The following is a 22,940-nucleotide window of genomic DNA, read 5'->3' as shown; positions in this document are numbered from 1 at the left end:
ATTTAATTGTTAGATGATTATGGCTTCCTCCTGTATGTATATATATGAGTGAAAAAAGCTAGGATTCATCTCATCTACTGTCACTCAAAGTTAGTCCAAGCAAGAGGTGCTCTCCCTCTCTGGCTAAAGGAGAACTAATGCATTCAGAAAATATGACAGGAACCTATATTAAATACCTATTGTAGGACGGAATTTGATTGTAGAAGGATATTAGATAGCATTGGTCATTTCCAACAAGGGAAGCTAACTCTAGTCCCTAATTAAGTCAACTGAAAGTATGGATTTGATGTATATATCTTTGACTACTGACTGTAACTCTCTAGAAGTTTAGTGTCAGGACTTACCATATCAGAAGCAGCTTCCAAAGTTATTTTATCAGTCAGTTCCATAACCACGGAAGACTGCAGTACAGGAAAAAGACAGAAGGATAGTTAGGAGAATGAGGACAGATAACCTATGCTGATGAGAGATTATTGATTTACAGTTGGCTGACATGTCATGACATTTGGAAATATACATTACACCCTAAACCACTCTGTAAATCCAGATTTCTTTTAAATAAAATCGAGTGCTGTCTACAAAACTGCTAAACATTTGGCCAAAGCAGTTCATCAAAATGTAATAACGTTGTTTAGTAACAAAACTCTGAAAAACTGTATACTTTATACACTGGACAACTCAGAAATTCAAATGACATTACAAGAATGATTATTAGGCTTTGCAATTATTTTACACATATTTCATGCAGTTACAAATTTACACTATTAGGCAAACTTGTTCCCCAAAATCTGATATGCACAACTAAACAGAGTATTAATGTGTTGGCTGCGATCAAGTCATTCATTTTCATTTTAAATCCCACAGTGCTTATTAGATTTAATAAGTCACAAGCAAGGTAACAGCAAAATCTGAAGTCTACAAAATTATTTGAGCTAATCCAAACCAGAGGATTAAGTAAAATGTTAGAGAGAACTAAACAAACGAAGTGAAGGGGGAAATGATATTCAGAATAAATAAGTGCAAAGCAATTTATACATGAAGAAAATCTTAAACTGCTTGCTTACCTTTGTCTCAAGAAAGGAACCATTAGTCATTGCAGTAATTGAGAGATATTTGCTTAATCTACAACTGCAGTCAGAAGACAAACAAAACATTAGGCTGCATAAGAAGTAAGATGATGAATAGCACAGAGTTTCAAAGTTCTTTTGTATAAGTCAATACTTTGGCATCATCTGGAACATTGTATGCACTGCAGCATGGTGTTGGGAGATACGATTACGCACAAGATCCCAGCTTTTATGTATTATTCCAGCTTTTACCAGGCTTTGCAAGATCAGGAAAGAATCTGTGCTCAACTGAAAGGAACATAATGTTGAGTTGCCAACATCAAAATATAACAACTGGGGATGAAGGTGAATGCTACCTAAAGCTACTGTTTCCGGTTTCAAGAAGGGCCATGTTTTTTACTGGTTACTTACCTCAAAAAACTTAATGGAGAAGAGAAACCTGGAAAGAATGACCAAGATCAAGAAACACACTCATTTGAAAAGTATGAAAAGACTGAGATTTTTTCACAAAGAATATTCATAAAAAGAGCGATGATGAATGCATATCAACTAATGAATGGCTTACAGAAAATAAATGTCTGTTCTTCTGGTCTTATACCACAATTAGAAAGACAGCACAAGGATAATAAAAGAATGAGCAATTTTAAAAAACAGTAGGAGAAAATACTTCTTCACATGGTGTGTAATTAGACTGTGGGACTCATTTCCAACAGCTTAAGAATACTAATGAGAAAATTGAGAAAGACTCCTAAGCCCTTTGTCTCAAAATGTAAGCTGGACACTTACTACGAGAGATCACGTTAGTGTAACGATATCCGATTCATGAGGATATCTGGTTACTGTATATACAGCATAAGAGCCTAGTATGAGACACAGGAGAAGGAAAAAATTAAACATTCAGGTATACAATCCCTAAGGTACGGGAGATAAAAGAATACCAGAGACCAGGACTCTTAGGTTCCTGAATGATGATTAAAAGAATCACCCAAAGCCTAGAGGAAGTTCAAACTGAACTTCCCAACTGATAAGAAGGGTAAACAAGATTATCCTTAGCCTCATGGGAATAAGTAGTTTTATTGTGGGATAGTTGAGGTGTCATATGGGATTACATAAAATTTATTATGGGGCATTTAAAAGAATGAAAAGTAAAAAAAGGGAGGAATCCAGGTGATTTTGAAGTGTGGGAAAATATAGAGAAGCAAGGACGAAAGAGTTGCCCAAATGTAAGCAGGCTCTCTAGTGTGTTTGCATGTGGTGTATGCATGCAGTCACAAGCAAACTTCAAACCGTACCAGGTGGCAAGAAGGACAAGAGCCCTAGGCGGCAACAACTGGAGAAGGGGCTACAGGCCACAGGGGCCTGTTCATTGGGGGACCAGCAACCGTGGTGACTGAAATCCGGGGGCCAGTCTCGGATGAACAAAGTGACCAGGGCCAACTACTGGGCAAACCTCTGGGTATATGTGTGTGAGAGAGACATTAGCAAAGCCCCATCCTGATCAGCAGAGCTGAGGCCTATGCTGTCCATGTTATGTAAGTGGTGTCAGTGTTTTTGTGGGTGACAATAAGGTGTTGCTCTTGTGGCTATGTTGAGCTGTGTGGTGGTTGTGGTGTTGTGTGTGCATCTGTATGTTTGGAGATCCTTGTTACTGGTCAGACCTGCAAATGTCAGCAGCAGCAGCCACTCCTGTCAGACTAGGACACAAGAAACCCGCAGGTCCAGAAGCTCACCGTGCTTGGAAACCTTTAACATTTAGAGTACAATGAGGCAAAAACTTTACCCAATTCTGTTTATGCCGAAGAACCTTTTTTGAAGGCTCTGGTACCAGTAACTGTGCAAGTCAGGCACACGACCACGTGGTCTTCAGGTCTGACAATACATACTAATTTTTTGAAGAATTCCTGTGTGAAAAAAACTCTTCTTAACTACCAAAATTTATACTGACAAAGAAAATACATGGTATTGTGTAAGAAATATTCACACTAAACAAGAAATGATGTTGACTTAATTTTGCTTTTTGTAATAAATAAAAGAATGTAAGAACAGTTTGTGCTTAATATTTGTACCATCCTTACCTATAAAATTCCCAGTTCGATTTCACTGTGACAAGCAGCCTGTAACAAAGAGATATTTACTATGGTAAGTACCATGCATAAGGATCATATTTCATGCAAGTTATTTTTCAAATTTAATGTTATGAAGGTAGCAATTTGCATGGTCATAAAATTGAGTTAACTTAAGAGACACCTATAAAAATTAGACTGTGTATATCAAATACAGTGGTAAAATGTCACACTGAAATCCATTACAGTAGCCCATGTAACTGTATATTCAGAACATTGGTTCAATTCACTTTGGAATAAATACTGGAGTCTACAAAGAACTACAACTTCTATTGAATTCAGTGGTGATCTGAGAGGAATAAAAAATGAAAAAAAAATTTTTTAAAGATTTTAAGATTTGAATTTTTTAGTAATGTTACTACAATACCATGTTGCAGTTCAGCTAATCACTTGAGAAAAACACCACTTATTTCTGTGTTTTTTAAGCACATACTTAAATGATGTACTGATGGACCAACAAACAGCAGAGCACTGTCAGGATTGTATAAACAATTTCTTTTAAACAGGCAGAGGTAGGTTTGTCAGGGAAAGATTTCCATATGCACATAACAACAGGTGCAAAAGTAGTAGCTGCATCAGGGAAATTCAGTAATGTATTTGCACCATTCTTCACCCTGATACCATCAGTACTACCTGCCATGAAACTGCAAAACTTCAATATGCTTTAATTGCCCAATTTACCTTTTTAGCGAAGAACAAAACTCTTCCTATAATGTATGAACGGCTATTAATACAAAAAGCTATCAGACAACAGTGAAGACAAGAAACTAATACTAATAGGTTAAAAATTGGGGGATGGAGGTGGGGTTTTTTGGTTTTTTTGGTTTTTAATTTTAGGGTCTTGGGGGAAAGGGAGTGTCCAAAAACATTATTAGAAGTTTTTATACTGGAATGTACAATTTGATACAAGTGATGAATGGCCACTTTTGGCTTCAATCCAGCTGCCAAATGACCACAGACAGAAATACAGAAGTTATTTTCTTTGAGATCTTTTGCAATCTTTGGTTTCTCTGCTAAGATCGATTAAATAATACTATTTGTGATGATCTAAAATGGTTTTTTTTGGTTTTATGTTAATCTGGGAACAAAACAAAGCATCCTAGAAGACAGTCTGCAACTGTAAAATAGCCAGGGCATATCAAAAAATAGAAACATTGGTTGTTATAATACATACAGTCTTCTACCTCCATATATATATATAGCCCACCCTGTCTGTCAATCTCTTTCTTTCTTTTTAAACACATAGCCACCTTACAACTGTAAAATAACTGCCACCAACTACTATAAAATAGCTTATCATAAACTAAGCCACATTCAAACATCTAAATGAGATGTGAAATGCTTTGTAGTCTATGATTCAACCCATCAATTATACCAGTCCTCAGTATCTTCTGCTTTTGAAAGACTAACTGCAAACTGTAAACATTACCCACTTTATCTTTTGTCATCCTCAAAGACAGCAATGTTTCTTCAGATAGAACACATTTAATCTAAAACATAAGAAAACTACATTTTTTTAGTATACTGATAGCTGAGACATCAATTTCTTGTGCAAGTAGTAAGATTTACTAATTGCTGGTTATCTATCCCTCCCCCTTTAGTTTTCCAGTTATCACCCTTCAATGTATATAAAGGTTTAATAAGAACCAAGGCATCCAAATATTGAGGTGAGTCTACACAGACTTTTTCTTAATGTGAGGCCTTCAAAGATGATTTGAAGGCTTACAGAATCAGGAAGAGCATCCTTTTTTTGAATAAAAATTAGAATCTCCACGTGGTGGGTTAATCCTGGCTAAGGGCCAAGCCCACCCAGCTGCGCTCTCACCCCCTGCTCCTCAACAGGACAGGGGGACAAAAATCCCTGAAAAAGCTCATGGGTGGAGGTAAAGACAGGGAGATCACTTACCAATTACCATCACAGGCAAAACAGACTCAGCTCAGGGGAAGTTAATTTATTGCCAAGTAAAATAGATTTGAGTGGAAAGAAATAACGGCGAACATTAGAACAAAACCTTTCCTCCTCCCTCTCCCAAGCCCAGCTTCACCCCCTTCACTGCCGCCTCTGCCCAAACCCAACCCCTGAGCAGCGCAGGGGGGATGGCCATCAGTCAGTTCATAGCCACTCCTTCCCCCTTACACTTTTCACCTGCTCCAGCGTGTTCTTTCTGTGATCCATACTTCCTTCAGGGAATGCTCCACCTGCTCCAGCGTGTTCTTTCTGTGATCCATACTTCCTTCAGGGAATGCTCCACCTGCTCCAGCGTGGTCCTCCCCAGGCTGCAGCGTGGTTATCTGCTTCACTGTGGTCTTCCCCATGGGCTGCAGCAGAAACTCTGCTCTGGTGTGTGGACCACCTCCTCCCCTATTTCTCTCACTTTGGTGTTCATAATTCTGTTTCTCACTTTTTTCTCCTCTGTCTGCTTGACATTTACTGCCCGGTCTTAAATGCGCTTTCCCAGTGACTCCGCCATCTTGGCTGGGGGCCTCAGCCCTGCCCTGGCGTGAGGCGGTTGGCACTGGCTGGAACCGGCTGTGTCCGGCCCAGGGCAGCCCCGGCCTCTCCTCACAGAGGCCGCCCCTGCAGACCCCCTGCTTCCAAATCCTTGACACCTGCACCCAATGCAACTTTGAGGGACAGGCCTGCGGTCTGGCCTCTCTTGAAACGTGACAGAATATGCTTAAAATTCACAATGAGGAGGAACAGAAATGCACGCTGGTACTACCAGGTACTGACTGACTGCTAGTCAGGCATCCGTAGCCAAGAAACTTAGAGCAGCCTCCTTCTACCACCTGACTTCCCTCACGTCTAAAAAGAATGCTCCCCTGCAAGCTATCTAGACTCTCATTTTAGCTATAAAAGATATAAAACTATCATTATTATATTTTTTATATGGTGTTATTATATGGTGTGCTTCCTCAAAATCTTCATTTCCAAGCTGTATAGACATAGCACTTTAATCCGTGACAGATAGTTGTCTTATTTGTAGAGTAAATGTAATGACATAGTGGACATGTAGGCATTCAACAAAGGCGTTAAAAGATGAAAAGTTGGGCGATCTGTTAGCAGAATCTACAAGAATCACATGTGGTTTGTTTGCCATTTGCAGCTCCCTACACACGTTTAACAACATGTTTGTGTGGATTTTCTGGTAACAGCGAGAAATTTAAAAGGAAATTGATAGTCTTAGCTACCGAATAAGAATCACTGATATTTAAAGGATTTGATACTAGAAAAAAGAATTTAGTGTTTTGTAGGGAAAGTAAAAATACAGATTTTTAGTCTCATGACCTGCATTTAATGTTTTTTCAAGTAGTAATTACTTTAAATCCACAAAATGTAAACTTAATCTGTGGGTATTCATGAGTCTGTAAATATTTTTGTTTAGGACTGATTATATTTCTCACGTTCTCTTCACTGTCCCACAGCAAGGACATTTCCTTTGTATCACTTTTATTACTATTTACTCACGTTTTAAATAGCCAAAGATGTTTCTTTAGGAATTAGATGCATGGTAAGAAAGGCAATTACATTCCTCCAATCATCAGGAAACAAGGTCATGGAATGTACAAATGTACTGAACATTCTGTGTATTGAAAATAGGTTTAAAAATCAGTATGCATATGGAATTGTAAATGTTAATATTCAAAAATAAATTATTACAATCAGTCATCATTTGGGAATTTTTGCATGCAGAAACAGCCATTCTTTAGGATTAAATACGCATCCACAGCAATCATTGCTCTGGCAGCTAAATGAGGGTATACATAAATTACACTGCCGAAACCCAGCATTTATATAAACAGGAATAGTCCTTAGATTCATGAAAACTTGAAAATGTCCTTGACCCCTTTTTTCCCCTTCTTGCTCTTTCACTTTGTACCTTCACACTGAGATATGCTGAGAAGACCCCCACTATTCATTCAAATTTTAAAATGAGTGGAACTTTCATAGAACAAAGCCAAAACTATATTTCAGGCCTCAAATTAGTCTCTACAGATTCATGACATTTTTAAGTTAAAATCTGGAATACTGTCTAGACTAGAAATAATTATCTTATTACAAAATAATGATGACTGCTGGAGAAATAAAAACAAAACAGTTGCTTTCTTTTATCCCATTTCTCTTTCAGAGGCAGACTAGAATTTACCATTCCAAGACACCTCAAATTCAAGCACCAGGCAGAAAAAAACCTTTTTGGAATCTTTACTATGCCTTCTTATTCCCTCCTTCCAATCCAGCTCATCCTGCAGCTGGCTTCCAAAGGTAACCAATTCAAACTTATCATTATTTTCCATTTCACACTTTCCCAGTTTCAGTGCCAATAGTTCAACTTTTCTTTCAACTCAGAAATAGCATGTCCTCATAAGCATTTCAGAATGCAGATAATCTGTTTCATAAAGAAACTTTTAATTTATTTTGATAGCTTGTGACAAAAAGAAAGTAATCTTGGAAAACAGTATATTGAGAGGTGTCTGTAAATAAACGCAGTTGCAAAATCTCAAAGGACACCCAGGCCAATAATTTTACACAGCACAGGGCCATACCATCCAAATTTAGGAGCTCAGGCAAAGAGTGAATCCAAGTTAAAAATGCCAGAAGAAATGCAGTTGAATCCAAGTCAAATATGCCAAACATGATTTCACCGCATGGAGGTACCCAGACAGCTTTGAAATCCATCAGAAATATAACTCAATACCCTTGAAGTCTACAAAGAACACTGTGATTATAGGCTAGTAGGATTTCTGAAGTGGCAAGGAGGACACTGCAGTCAGGTGCAGGAGACATCTATAACATCACTGCTATCAACCTATCAACCACCTATTGGTTACTCTAAAAATAGTGGCTTCATACTACAGCAGATGAAAGGAGAGATTTTTCCTTTATAAAGGACAGCAGCGACATAAAATGTAGTTATTTGCTTAACTGCTGTATCTAACAGTCTTTCCAAGATATTTTGGGTGGTATAATAGAAAACATAAAATCATGATATGGCAACCACAACAATAAAAGGAACATTATAACTTGCTTTTATTTTTATCTCAAATAAATTTATTCTCTGGAAACGAGAGAACTGACATAACATAGGACTGGAAATAACCTCTTGCATCATCAGATGGTGTTTCCTATCATTGTTACTAGCTTTTCCAACTCCATCCAGAAAGACAGACCACTACTGTCATTTGGAAGAATGATACTGATTGTTTTATAACCTGGGAATTTCTTCTAACTTCTAGTGAAAATTTACTCATGGCCAGTACACACTTCCTGTTTTTCTCTAATCTTTTAAAAACACCTGATGTTTTATGCTCAGGGATAACCATTATTTCTCTATGGCCATACTGCATGCATAATTATTAAACTTTGGTTTCCATCACACTGAAGCTCAGGGATGTTCTTTGACTAATCAAAATGGACAGATCTTTTTCTTCATCTGTTATTTTCATCTATTCTGCCCAAGTTTATTGTGATTATCCTATTAATTCCTGAGCAAGTGACCTTGTACTTTGTTTTATTACTATATTACATCCAATTTCTGTTTCTTAAAGCTTGAAAGTAGTCCACATTTCCTGTATAATATTTTGATCATCCCCTGTGTTGAAAGGCCTTTATAGCACCACCAGATTTCACTAGTTCATTACAACTTCTGTGAAGGTCATCTAGTAACACTGTTCAAAAATCACTGATATTCATTGAGTTTAACAAATGCATATTGTTGAGGAGGTTTGTAGGTCTCAGCAGTCTTTGTCTAAATCATACCAGAATTAAAAAAAACTAAAAGTCAACATTTTTTGCTTTTTTTAAGAAACAAAACAGCTTCATAATAAAAAGCTGATAACATCTCTCAGAAACCTGAAACAACTCTCATTTTTGAAATCCAACCCTAATATTCAGTACAGCTCCACTACCGCAAATGTAATTTGTCAAAAGTAACCTATGTAGTTGAAATAATTCCCCTAGTTTACCCTCTGAATCACATTTGACTAATTTACAGTCTGAGAGGAACAGGGCTGTTGATAATTCTAATTTCTAACTATTTGGGCCCTTTATCACTAAGGTATTTAATAACATGCTAAAAGTAAGTATGAGCGCAGTTATCAAGTGCTTCTCTAGGAATGGCATAATAGTGGAAAGACTCTGGTATCTTATAGTATTTCCAAAGATCTGAGTCTGAGTTTCCCTCTGGAGCCATGCTGAGAGCTGCCCACAGTTAAAACAGCCATTTTGTCTGGAGAGTCAAAACTACTAGTGTCATGGTTTAACACCAGCCAGCAACTAGGACCACGCAGACATTCACTCACTCACACACAGAGGACAGGGAGAAAAAGGAGGAAAAGATCATGGGTTGAGATAAAGACAGCTAATAGCACAGCAACAGAAGAGGAAATAATTATAATAATGGTAAAACAATATATAAAATAAAGTGATGCAATGCAATTGCTCTCACCACCCAACGATTGATTGCCCGTTCCATCCCAAGCAGCAATGACAGATTCCTGCCCCCCGGCCAACCCCCATTTACACACTGAGCATGATGTCTATGGTATGGAATATTCCTTTGGTCAGCTTGTCTTGTTTATGCTCCCTCTCAGCTTCTATGGGAAGCTGAAAAAGTCTGACTTAATATAAACATTACTTAGCAACAATAAAACAGTATGTGTTATCAACATTATCCTCATGCTAAATCCAAAATACAGCAGTTACCAGGAAGAAAATTAACTCTATCCCAGCTGAAACCAGGACAACTTGATATATTAGCCATCTCCTTTTATTCCACGCATTGGCTAGAGAATGTAGCATGCCTTAATCATACTAGCCTAGTTACTATTTTTTACTTACTTACTCTGATGAATCAGGACTGTTGGCTCAGCAGGTCTATTAGGATATTTGTATTCTTCTGGTGTTCTACACAAAAAATAATCAGTACTGGAATTCTCCAGTCAGCACAAGTGGCTTGAACAAATACCAAAACATGTTTAATACCGTGGAAATGTATTATACTGTATATATTACAAACTTACTCCAAAGCTTTACTTTTTTCTCTCAGCAAATAGAGTCTATAAAGAAAGCTGCACTCAGAACCCTGAGGCAGATCAATTTTTATGGCCATAAAATTGTTTTGCTGTTTTATTTCCTTACTAGACATGAGGAAGAATTTCTGATTGATGATGTTTTCTGATGTTCAATTAATTATATAAAAAGATAAAGAGACAAGGTTGTTAGTTGAAGAACATTAATATGTCAAAAAATTAGCAATAAAGCAGTAAAAGCAACAGAAAATCTGTAATATAGAGTTTATTGTGACCTTTTTCATCATATTGTGTTTATAGAAGAGATCAAAATTTGGGGGGCAAATCACTAGTTTATCTAGTACAGCAAGCATGAATCTCAGTAAGCTTCTGTGAGAATTCTGCGTTACAGAACAAAGTACTGTTAAAGAATGGGACCAGACTTGTCTTGCCACATCCTACAGTCTGATCCTGGACATGGAGGCATCTAATATTTCTACATTATGAAAGGAAGAGATTTCCAGTATTTATGGAAGGGGTGGCAAGAATGCCCAAGTAAGCCACTTCTGAGAATTAATTAAGTACAATTCCAAATGTAGCTATCATTCAGCGTGGTGACTCAGTGACTGCATTTATAACAGTAAACAGTTTTGTTTACTAAGACTAACTGGCACGAAACTGCCAGTATCTCTGCAAGTGACTTTTTTTCTTCAGAACAGGGTGACTGCATGAGAACTGCTTAATGGAAATGGCTCCTGGAATTCTCTGATTTTCGAAGAACCGTTTAAAAGAAATTTGAGAGGACCCATTCTAACAGCTTATTAATATCAACAATCACATGCAGTGCAATTAAACATTTCAAGGTACTGTTTAATTTAGCAGACGTAGATTTAGAATCCAAATATATACTCTAGGTCAATTAAGGCTAGTGTCTAATATCACAGAAAGTGACAGAGAAGGTGAAGAAACACATAGAACACATAGCAGGGATTTTTCTGTAGTTTTATTCCCAATCAGGAAGAAGGGTTGCTTGAAGACCTGAAAGATAATATGGGAGTGACCTTCAAAATCTGTTATAATTCTTGAAAAAAATTTCAAGAAAATTTTTCTCAATAAATTAATCAAATTTGTAAGAGACATTGCATGTGAAGCAAGTCAAAGGGAGAAAAAGTGTCATGAGGAACTGACATTTTCTCAAATTACATTTAGGGCACTCATGTAAACTATGACAGCTAAAACAGGTAGCAAGTAACCTACTTGGATGAATCTGGTGCTCTTCACTGATTCAAAAGCAAGAGGAAAGCATGCAAAGAGTGAATGGAAATACAAACCAACCAAGCTCCTCGGAACCAACTGGAAGTTGATTTGACAGACATGAAATGAGATCCACATAGGAAGAAACATCCAAACTATCAAGAATCAACTCCACAGTAATAAAAGTAAAAATAAAAACAAGGCAGTAATTGGTCACTACCCAACAAGAGGGAACACTTGATAACAAGCAGGTGACTTAAGTATAATTTAGGACACCTTCACCCAATTGAAAAGAACAACTTCAGTTAATACAAACAACAAATGCCGAGATCTTCAGACAGAAAATGAAAATGACAGCTAAGAGCATATTTAGTTTTTTCAGACTGGCTGGGTCTGATGAATTTTATGATAGGGTTATGAAAAAATGGCTGAAATAACCTCTGAAATGACTGCAGTTATTCTTGAAAATTTGTGGAGAATGGCAGATGGATCGAAAGACCAGAAAAAGGAAAAACGCAGTGATGTACTTCATCAAACAAAAGGGCAATACCTCAAGGATTATAGATCCTACCTTAAAAAGAACTCCAAAAGAAATAATCAATTAGCCAATTTGTAGATGTGGGGAAGATAACAAAGAGCTGCTGTATATTTATCAGCTCAAACCATTTTAAGCAAAGCACATTTCTTTCTATAACTGACTAATAGATCTTGTGGGTAGGAAAGAAGTAGTATGGATATGCACCTTGACTTTTAGGATGGCTTTTGACACTGATTAATATGACAGTACTGTAAGCATGACAGGGAAAAAGGGTTCTGGAATAACTGTAAGATCCTCCACAGGCAGGATGCACTAATACAGGTGGGAGACGACCATTATATATAATTTATATAAAAGATGTAATGTTGTTTAACCTAAGAAAAGGGAGGAAGGATAATACTGTTCAAGTACAAAAGCTGTTACAGATGAAGAAACAGACTTTTCCCTTTTTCCACAGTGGATGTCGGAAGAAAACTGCAGCAAGAAATATTCAGGGAAACTCTTGGGAAACAGCACCAATGCTTTAGAACAGGAAGTCAGACCCCTAGGCAGCAGGAGAGAAAGGCAGAGCAGGAAGGGCCATCACTGCCATCGGAGGGCTTTGCAAACAGAGAAGGTAAAGGTCTGTCAGGAATGGAATAGGTACAGTTGACACTGCTTTGAGTGAGGAGCTAGACAAGGTTAAATTTAGCACCATACAATTCAATTTTCCTGTCATATCTCCCTCACCAATGCTTGCTGAGGTGTCTATTGTTCACACAGTACAAGACTCTCAAAGTACATGTTCTTTGGTGGGTATGGCATGTTCGGTTTTGAACATCTCTCTAGAAACAGACAGATATAGCAGCCTTAAAGATAGGACAGAAGGATATGGAAGCTGATACAGATGTGCTGCCTCGTTTATTCTTAACCTTAGTGCTGTCTGGCATGAAGTTGCAAATTCTGAGGTGTATGTGTGTTTGCAGGGAGCACACAATATCCCACTGCAAAGGTCACAAACCATTACAAGCAAACCAGAAGTTCTTTGTGAAGCAGAAAGCCTCATTTCAGGCTTTGTAACTCCCTTGTTTACTTTACCCTGTTTGTAAAATGCAGGTGATTATATTTTCTTATTTCTTGGGCATTTGTGTTGGGAATAATGACCTTATTTCAACAAAGTAGCATGACAAAAGGATTTGATTTGAAGACATACCTTAAGTAAAAACCCTGAAGTAGAAAGACTGCCAAAAATAGCACGAAATTTTATATTTCTGCCTCTTTTTCATTATTACTGCTTTTGTCTTTTTTTGCGAAAAATGACAAACCAATAAAAATCATAACATTTTCAGCTAGCTAAAAGAATTTTAATTCTATTAAGCTTTGGAAACTTAGAATAATTTCTGGATACCTCTAAGCATTTACAAAAAGACAAACCAACTTGACATATGACTTTGCAAATCATGCTAAAATGAATAAAAGTGCCCTGGGTGACAGAAGATCAGAAAATAAAAAATATTAAGTGCAATTATCTGAAGTGCAGGTGTTGTTCTATCTTGAGTGATGTTGAGATTACACAATCAGACGAGCTTGGAAACTTAGAGGATCCCTCCTTCTGCATTGCCTGGACCTCCTGCAGCTGTCTCCAGAGCCTGGCTTCCTTCTAGTCTGACTCAGTCCCCCAGCCTCTCCAGTAGTGAGGCCGAGCGTGTATACCTGACAAGTAGTTTATGCTATCTACAATATATATGTGTATATACATATATGCAGGCCTGCTGACAAATCACAGAGACACACAGAGCACTCACATGAACAGCAACAGCACCAATGGTTTTATCCTGCTCCCCTCTCTGACTGAGCAGGATGGAGTCCCCATGGTGTGAAAATATGTATATGCATACGTACGAGGTGAGTCCATCCAGCAGCTGGGCCCAGACACTCAGTCTGCCCAGTAGCTGCCCTTCGATCCCAGTCTCCCCAGTTCCTGGCAGCTGGACATATGAGCTCCCAAGGCTGCAGCCCCACTCCAGTGGCTGCTACAGACCCACTCACTCACACACACACTGTGGTCCCACAGACAACCTTCCTGTGCTCTTGCTCTTAGAGACATAGAGGTACGTTCACACTCAGAGGTGACCCTTAGAGGCCTACTCACCTCCTGGCTCCCAGGTCACTGCACCTTTTCACTGGCCAGTCCAGCTTGATCTTTGTTAGTGATCACACACTCACTTGCACGTCTGCACTTGCCTCCATACACGCACAGGCTAAAGATCCCCCTATCAGAAAATAGTTGAAGGTGAATTTTAATAAGGAGATAGAACAAACTGAGGTGATCATGTACAGGGCATGGACAGACAAGTGTGTTGACCAATAAACTATTTATATGGCAATGGATCCATTTATTTCCTTATCCCTCTATTTTCCATGCTTGTTACTGCCCACATCAACTAAATCCCTCCCATTTTCCACCTCTGGCTCCTTGCCTAAACATCCTATAATAAGCCTTGTGCAGTCCTAAAGATGCTGTTTCCTTGCATCACAATATATATCTCTTGGCAGTGACTCCTCCTTAGTCTGAAAGGTGAGCTGCTACCAATGGGTCATTGTGATGGGTCTCACACCTGGACAACCAAGCTGATGGCCCTGCTGCCCAGGAGTGGCCTGGGCAAGGTGAACATTCCTCTAAACCCCTTGATTTGGGTTTGTGCCTGTCATTGTGCCCCTGTGCTCCTCTGGTCTTGTCGAGATGGTGGCTCTTTTGTGGCTTGTTGCCTGGGAGCAGCCAGGCCAGGTTATTGAATTACTCCTCCTGCCATTGTTTCTCTGTTCTTTCTTTGTGTGTGCAGATGAGCTTCTTATCACTTAACAAGTACTACATGATATTAAGTTATTCAGTTATTACAACTACTAGAGAAGGAAGGATTTGTGAATATATTTTAGTGTAGTCCTCTCTGCTTTTATGAAAGGTAACAATATTAATCTTTTCCTAAACTACTTTGATAGATTTTCATCTAAGCGAATGGCTTAACCCATAAATACAGCAGTATGTATGGACCTAATAGATGCTGCTTTTCCATACAATAAAATGGATTTCTTTTGGTTTGGAGATAAGAAGACTTAGGGAAAAAGTGATAGAATTAAACAGGCATTTCAAAACTATTTTCACTCTCCTAATCTCCATCGAACTTTAAAAGAGTTTTCAGCAGTTTCAGAAATAATCTAGAGCTCATTAAACACACACATCAGTCTCCTTTTCCCCTTCGCTAGCAGCAGTATTCCCAAGGAAACACGATGCCGATAGCTCCCTGCCCCTACTGGCACACTTGAAAACTTTCCCAAGAGTTCCTGGAGTGCAGAGCATGAGTTATTGTTAATCTAATATCTTTCATTTATGCTGGATTTCATAGCAGAAAATTCACCTTGATTCATCTGAGGAAAGCATACCTTGTTTAGCATCTGCTCCTTATCATCTACACTTCTAAATCAAGATTGTCCCTGTGATATCTAAAAGAATCACAAATGTATTAAACTAACAGAGGGAGATCTCTTTATCTTTCCTCCCTTGCCTTCCACATTTCTCTTGTAAAGGTTATTTTAAAAAAAAAAAAAAAAAAAAAAGGAAAATTCTGCTTTGGTTTATTACTTGGTACATTAACTCAAGAGATTTTGCTGTTGTTGCTGGGAAACAGTTGGAATGAAAGGAGGGGTTCTCATTGTGCAAGCAGGTTTAGATACATTATCTCTCATTCTGCCGACCATGTCACCTCTTTCCATCTCACCTGATCCAAATGCCAAGCTGAAATCCTCACGCATACAAGAAACATGTCCTATTTGCTATTTTTCCTTTTCCGTGCACTAAGGTACACCTCACATTTTTCTTTTTTCCTTCCACTGAAGAGAGGAAATATCAGTACCAAATTCACTGTGAAAGAAACTAATTGAAAATGTTGCCATTACAGTGATCGCAGTCCAGGTCATTTCTGTAAGGATGAATTGAAATGTTTATAGACGCATTCATAGACAATACAAATGCTGTGTACAGTGACATTAAATAAAAAAGATGTTATTCATAATTCAAATGTAACATTTTCTCCAATACCTGTAATTGATGTTCTTCTTGATCTTCATTCACTATACAATTATTCAACTTTTCCATGTGAATGACAAATATATTACAAAAAGAAGATACTGACTAATGTGTAACATTTATTGCATGGAGAAACTCCTTTTAATGCATATAAGTGTCTCTGTTCCATGCTTACTGGAAAAAATTACATGGTTTAGCAAAGCTGGGTTTGATCTCAATGTGAAAAGAATTTCAGCAGCTCCATTCCCTTAATTGGATTTGCTATGCATTGCAAACCAAGCAGTACCTTTCACTCAGCTGCAAAAATAAGCCAAGCTTTAAATATAGTGCAGCTGCAGATATTTACAATATATATTGAAAGTCACTAACAGGCCCATACATCTTTTTTTCTTCCTCACATAAAAGCTAAACAATGTACTCATGTCTACTACTTGTAGAACATAAGAGTTGGGTGTTGCAAATTACCTGATGTCCAGAGATGTACCTGTGTGATTCTAAATATGTTCTTACTCCCAGATGGATTTGAATTACCGTTTAAATTGAGGTCTGTGTTTAAGTGCTTTGCTGGATGAAAGTAAAGGTTTTGAATCTTCATGAGATCAAGCCCCAGAAAAGAAGTAGTAACTTCTTCCAATTCTCTTTTCAACTAAGGGAAAGCGTAACGTCATAGAAACCTCAACATCATTTAGAATGTAATACATACCTAAGATAGATGTCTTACTTGAAGAACTCAAAGAGTTGCGGTCAACAGTTCTATGTCCAACTGGCGAGCAGTGACAAGTGGTGTTCCTCAGGGGTTGGTACTGGGACCAGTACTATGTAACATTTTTGTTGGTGACATGGGCAGTGGGATTGAGTGCACCCTCAGCAAGTTTGCCAATGACACCAAGCTGTGTGGAGCGGTCAACGCGTTGGAGGGAAGAGATGCCATCTAGAGGGACCTGGACAGGCTTGAGAGGTGGGCCCATGAGGCCCATGGGCCTCATGAAGTTCAGCAAGGCCATTTAAAAGGTCCTGCACATAGGTCAGGACAAGCCCCAGTATAAATACAGGCTGGGCAGAGAATGGATTGAAAGCAGCCCTGAGGAGAGGGACTTGGGCGTTGAGTTGGGACTAGATTGATGAGAAGTTCAATATGAGTCAGCAATGTGGGCTTGCAGCCCAGAAAGCTAACCGCATTCTGGGCTGCATCAAAAAAAGGGTGGCCAGCAGGTCAAGGGAAGTGATTCTGCCCCTCTACTCTGCTCTCGTGAGACCCCACCTGTCCAGCTTTGGAGTCCTCAGCACAAGAAGGACATGGACCTGCTGAAGGTCCTCCTGCAGAGGAGGGCCACGAAGATGCTCCGAGGGCTGGAGCACCTCTCCTATGAAGACAAACTGAGACAGTTGCAGTTGTTCAGGCTGGAGAAGAGGAGGCTCCAGAGAGACCTTATAGCAGCCTTCCAGTATCCAAAGGGGACCTACAAAGAAGCTGGAGAGGGACTTTTCACAAGTGAATGTAGTGATAGGACAAGGGGCAATGGTTTTAAACTGAAAAAGGGTAGATTTAGATTGGATATCAGAAAGAAATTTTTCACTCTGAGGGTGATGAGACACTGGAAGAGGCTGCCCAGAGAAGTTGTGGATGCCCCATCCCTGGGAGTGTCCAAGACCAGGTTGGATGGGGCATTAAGCAACCTGGTCTACTGGGAGGTGTCCCTGCCCATGGCAGTGGGGCTGGAACTAGATGATCTTTAAGGTCCCTTCCAACTCTAACCATTCTATGACTTTATGATTCTAACTTTGTGTGTACATAAAAATGTGTATCTATATAAACTATTGAAATAATACATGCTTTTTTAAGTGGCTGTTCTAGCATGATATGTTCTAGTAGCTAGCCTCTAAGAGTGCTAGCTAATTAAAAAAACCCACAATTGTATGGGAACATCTGTCACCACTGTGACCAAAATATTTACTTTAGCAAAGAGTAGTCTCTTAAATTTCAAAGTCAATTTTTTGAATTTGAAATTTTAGATGAAACCTGGCCTGCTTTCTTGCAAGCCTTGTTCATTTAAACATAAAAAGCTGATGATGCCTTTGAAGTGCTGAATTAGATGCATGAATTCTTGTACTTGCTCTAGGTTTAGGCAACATAGAGAGCTTATTTGCAACTTTGAAATTATTACTTCTTCAACTGATAGCCAGTTCCTTTCACTTTTGACTGATTCTGTTTTAGTTAGACTAAAATCATTCTTCTCCCTTTGCAAAATCCAGGCTCCTTCACCTATAAACCTTGAGAGTTTTTACATATTTGCATGCAAATATTCTCGCCATCTCATTGCAACATATACATGTTTTCTTAAATTGTGTTTAAGGTACAAGACTGTGGTGTATGAATGCATGGACTCCAGCTGTGATGAGCACAAAATCGTTTATTGCTTCTCAAGCTTCGGCTTTTATATCCGAGCTCTAAAACTGTCCATGCACCTGCTAGGCAAGGAAACACATATTTCAGATCACTAACCCAGTCGCCTTATTCAGTTCCCACCAAGATAAGCATGCAAAGCTATTTTCTTGTTCCATGTTTATATTGAATCAGTTCCTCTTTGTTCCATCCGTATCGATATCTGCGTTCCTGTTTCTGTGTGCTCTGCTCACTGTGTCCTTGGCCGTACGCAGGCCTTTGCTCGTAGATCTGCCACACAAGATGGATCATGATGCAGATTTTTCTTGGGTTTATTCCAGTCTTGTGTTTTTTGAAACAGCAAGAATAAGGTAAATTCCTATTTGTGCAGAGGTATTTGTTTTAATAAGTATTTACTTGGGTAAAGGGCTGCCTGCACAATTGACTAATATAGAGGCCAGAGATAATTAAGCATAACAATAAGTTATGTCACCTGTTTACAAATAAAAGCCATTAGTTCAATGTTTAGCTTCTTGTAGCATCTTCTCAACTTCCGATGATTATATTGCTGCTTCCACAGTGTAGGCATCTCAAGATTCAGGTAATTTATACCTACTACCAAGAATAATATTTTATAATAGTCAGTTTTACAGGCATAACAAAGTGATTCCTTTTAATAAGGAGAGGAAGTGGCTCCTGTCAATAAAGAAGAAACTTCAGGCTGGATTCTGCCCTAAGCTGTATGTAATCTCCTGCTAATTCCACCATACTTAAGTGTTGATGGATATGACTGCAATGTGCAAAGTGCTACCTGTAAGAATCTGCACAAGCTTCTGTAGGAGGCACGGAAGGTTACAGTATTAGGAAAAGCCTTCTGTCACTTTAAATTCCTGGCTTTGTCACAGACTTAAAAGGTGCGCTGCTACAAGTTATTTAGGGACTAAGCCAAAACAAGAATCTTAGTTCCCATACCAAGATTGTTTAGACCAAGTAACAAGGAACTTTCTGTGGTCCAGAATACCCCAGTCTAGCACCACCACATACCTAATTACATAACCTAGTGAGCAACATTGAAGCCCCTGAAACATCTGTAGTTCTTCACTGTGCATATACCTGGAAACATTTTAACCTGTGTTCAAGTCCCACCCAAACTCCACTGAGACTAAGAAAATAAGCGGACCAATATGTAAACCCACTGATCTGATCAGCGCTCCCTCAAGAATAACCAGACTTTTCAGAAAATGCAACTGCAGCAAGTCAGGAGAAAGGAAAAGGGTAGTAGTGGAGATATGAGAATCCAACTGAGGTCCCACTTCCATTCTGTTTGAATTTATCACCAAATCGCGCTCTTGCATAGCTGTGCAATAGCAGCACAGCAGGAGATGTATAGGATCAATTTTCCCAGACTACCTTCTACTGGGTACACTCCTGGGAGATGTTAATTTGAATCTCCTCAGGCTGAGAATACTGGATCTGGCTTTTCAATTCCCAAAGTATTCTTCCTTTAATTGATTAGTTAACTTTTTACTTTTTAAAAGAAGCACGGCTTTTTAAGATGACATATTTAATAAAAGATTTTGGAATTCATGTTATAATGGAGGCTTTGGCTGTATGAGATAACCCTAATCCAAAAATTGTACCATTCTAAAGTAGAGACGATTCAGATTATTCAGAATGTAAGATTTTAGATCACTTTTCTAACACACTTTAGGATTTTGATTCCAATACTCAAAGACCCAGTTTTCAGACATCAGGGTCTTTTACTTGATCTAATACTTACATTAAATATTAATATCTATTAAATGACTACATGATGTTCACAGATTACAGCATGAGGATCTTCCCTATAACATTCTTTATTCTCTAAAACCCCCTTGGTTTTGTTTTCCCTGAACTGAAATTTATGCTATATTTATAACTTGGATTACACAGGTAAATGAGTTTAGATTCAGTGATTGGTGCAGGATGTGATGAGGAAAATGATTTAATTATATTGGAGATGGAAAACTTTACTTATCTCATTAAAGTAAACAAAAATGAAAGATTTTCTATGACCTGAAGATAAATGTTTTGTTTAACCCAAAATGAAACATTTTTTTGTCATTACAATGATTATTTTTTTCTTATCTTATAAGTAAAGAAACTAAAATTTTAAACAAAATATCTAATAAAGGAAAGTGGAAACAGTTTTGAACTTTTTAGTCAAACAAACAAACAAACAAACAAACAAACCCAACAACAACCAAAAAGCCAGCATTCATGAGTCACTGTAGTACAGAGCAGCACTTTTTTACATTTTCTTCTCTTTCCTCTCTCTGGTGTTACAGAGCATTTTTCATGGCTAAGGAGCCTACCCAGAATCACGGGCCAAATGCAATATTGTTTAAGCCGTTTGCCTGGAGAATCAAAGCTGGAGACTTAGAACCTCTGCTGCTGCTGGTAAACTTGAATTCAAGCTTCCCTCTTCCTAGGCGTATTCTATTTGGCTATTACACTAACAATGGCCACGGTCCCTTCCATGATCTTGGTGACCTTCAACAGAAAACAACAACTGACATCTGTCCATCCTAATATTTTTGACTGACTCACGGAAACCAAGGAGGAGTTTCTGGGTAATGAATCTTACGTCATGTAGTCATTTATATCACTATTGAATGCCTGTTTTGTAAACGCCTGAAGATTCCCCAAATCTGTTGACATGATACAATTAATTTTCTCTTGGGTAGCCAGCATAAATCCCAATGGCTTCAAGTTAATTTTTAAGGATGGAACTACAAACATTTTTTCAAATTATTTTATTAAGGAGATTGCCATAAAGTAAAATAAAATTATTTAACACTTTTCTAACTGCCAAAAAAAACCATAACAAAACCTAGCTTCACTCTCATATTTGAATGGAAGTTACTAAAGCTGCAAACTTATATCTAATTCAAAGCCAATTGAAATCCCTGATTTTCTTTGTCTTCATTGATATTTGGATCAGACCTCCTGATATGAGGAATAATCATAAATAATCAGTAAGAGAACAAAAATAAACGTGCATTTCATGAATACAGGGTAAATGCTACCATGCATAATGTGAGAATGCAGGTAGGGGAAAAAAACACAAATGGGAAATCCTGAACAGCATGCTCAAACAGATCATTTCAACAATATGTTTGCTGGTGACCTTCCACTCAGTAATAAGCATAATTGGAAAATGTGATGTATTATGCATTCTAGTGTATAGTCCAAAAGCTCAAATTTCCCCTTTGCCCATCAGTCATTACTTCATATGGGGAAAGGAGCAATGTTTCATAGTTAATGTGCTAATATGTGATTCCATATGTACTTAAAATCTGTGAATCTTGCCTTAAAATATATAACCATGTTCCAAATAATGACTTCTGGAATTTTTAAATCTATTATTTCTCCTCTTCACTCCAAACGTGTACAATACTCAGTGGAGATTTCAATTGTGCTTCTCTCCTGATAAAGACAAAACCTTTTCCGTTGCCTCAAACTCTTCCCTTAGGACTTAGAAGCTGTCAGATTCATGTTTTTGTCTAGACTTCATCATCGTCTAGAGACAACTTGATCCATGACAGTAAGGTAATTATTCCCATAACCAGGGTTATCCCTACTGCTATATTTTTATGTAAGATATGATAATATTGTAGTATTCGATCATTATTTCTTTTTTCCCTTAGATTTCTACACCTTTCATTGAGTAGAGATTTACTAGTCCCTGTTAAATTAACCTGAATTTAGTCATCTGGTTAGTCATCTAGCTTTATGACTTAGGTTTATTGACCTTTACTTGCTAGATAACTATACCTTTTATCATAACTTTTAACATTCTGTACTGCTCTTTAAATAGATATTCCATTTAGATAAGCTGCATGAAAAGAAACTAAAAAGTCAGTCTAAAAGAGAGGATTAGAAAAGAGACATATGTCACAAAAGGCAAATACTACCATGTTTGCATTAACTTTCTCAAATTAGTACTTGGTTACAAAATTCCACTGTTTGCTAATTTGTAGCTGAACTGAGAGACTAATGTATAATAGGTAACATTAAAACGCAGCAGGAGCTATTCCTATCTTAGAGGTTGGCTACTTACAGTTTCAGAAAGATTCTAGGTCTGTGTAGTGAAAACCTTTACAGAGGACTACCTAGGTATGCTGCTATTCCATTTTAATTTTTTTTCTACCCTGAATGACCTCAATGTTCAAAACTGCTCAACAAGGCCAATGATTATGTTATCAACTATAACTACTGGGAAGTACAGTCATGCCATCAGAACGGAGATGTATATCACACTGCAAGTTTTTATTAGAACATATCTGAGAGTGTCTTAAAGATCTGTTTCCCTCATTATTATCCTGTAAGATGAGGAACGCTTGCCCTGTACTTAGATAGAAACCCCAAGTTATTTATGAGGATTAATGATTTAAATAGTCATCCATTTAACAGCTTATGGTAGTAGCTACTAATCTTGCAATGTATGTATTTCCTTGTGCTT

The 22,940-nt window shown here is 38.0% G+C and overlaps 1 long non-coding RNA gene across 1 annotated transcript; it reads right to left on the bottom strand.

Moving 5' to 3' along the window:
• Nucleotides 1-359: 359 nt before the first annotated feature.
• On the bottom strand, nt 360-14,243 carry LOC141741143 (uncharacterized). Its single transcript, XR_012586283.1, has 4 exons — nt 14,122-14,243; nt 3,143-3,181; nt 1,065-1,128; nt 360-401 (listed from the first exon to the last, which is right to left on the bottom strand). It is a non-coding gene; the product is annotated as an uncharacterized LOC141741143 (long non-coding RNA).
• Nucleotides 14,244-22,940: the final 8,697 nt, after the last annotated feature.

Source organism: Larus michahellis, chromosome 3 (assembly GCF_964199755.1).
Source record: "Larus michahellis chromosome 3, bLarMic1.1, whole genome shotgun sequence".
Lineage (NCBI taxonomy): Eukaryota > Metazoa > Chordata > Aves > Charadriiformes > Laridae > Larus > Larus michahellis.
Note: the sequence above shows the minus strand (reverse complement) of the source record. Positions and strands in the feature narration are given on the sequence as shown.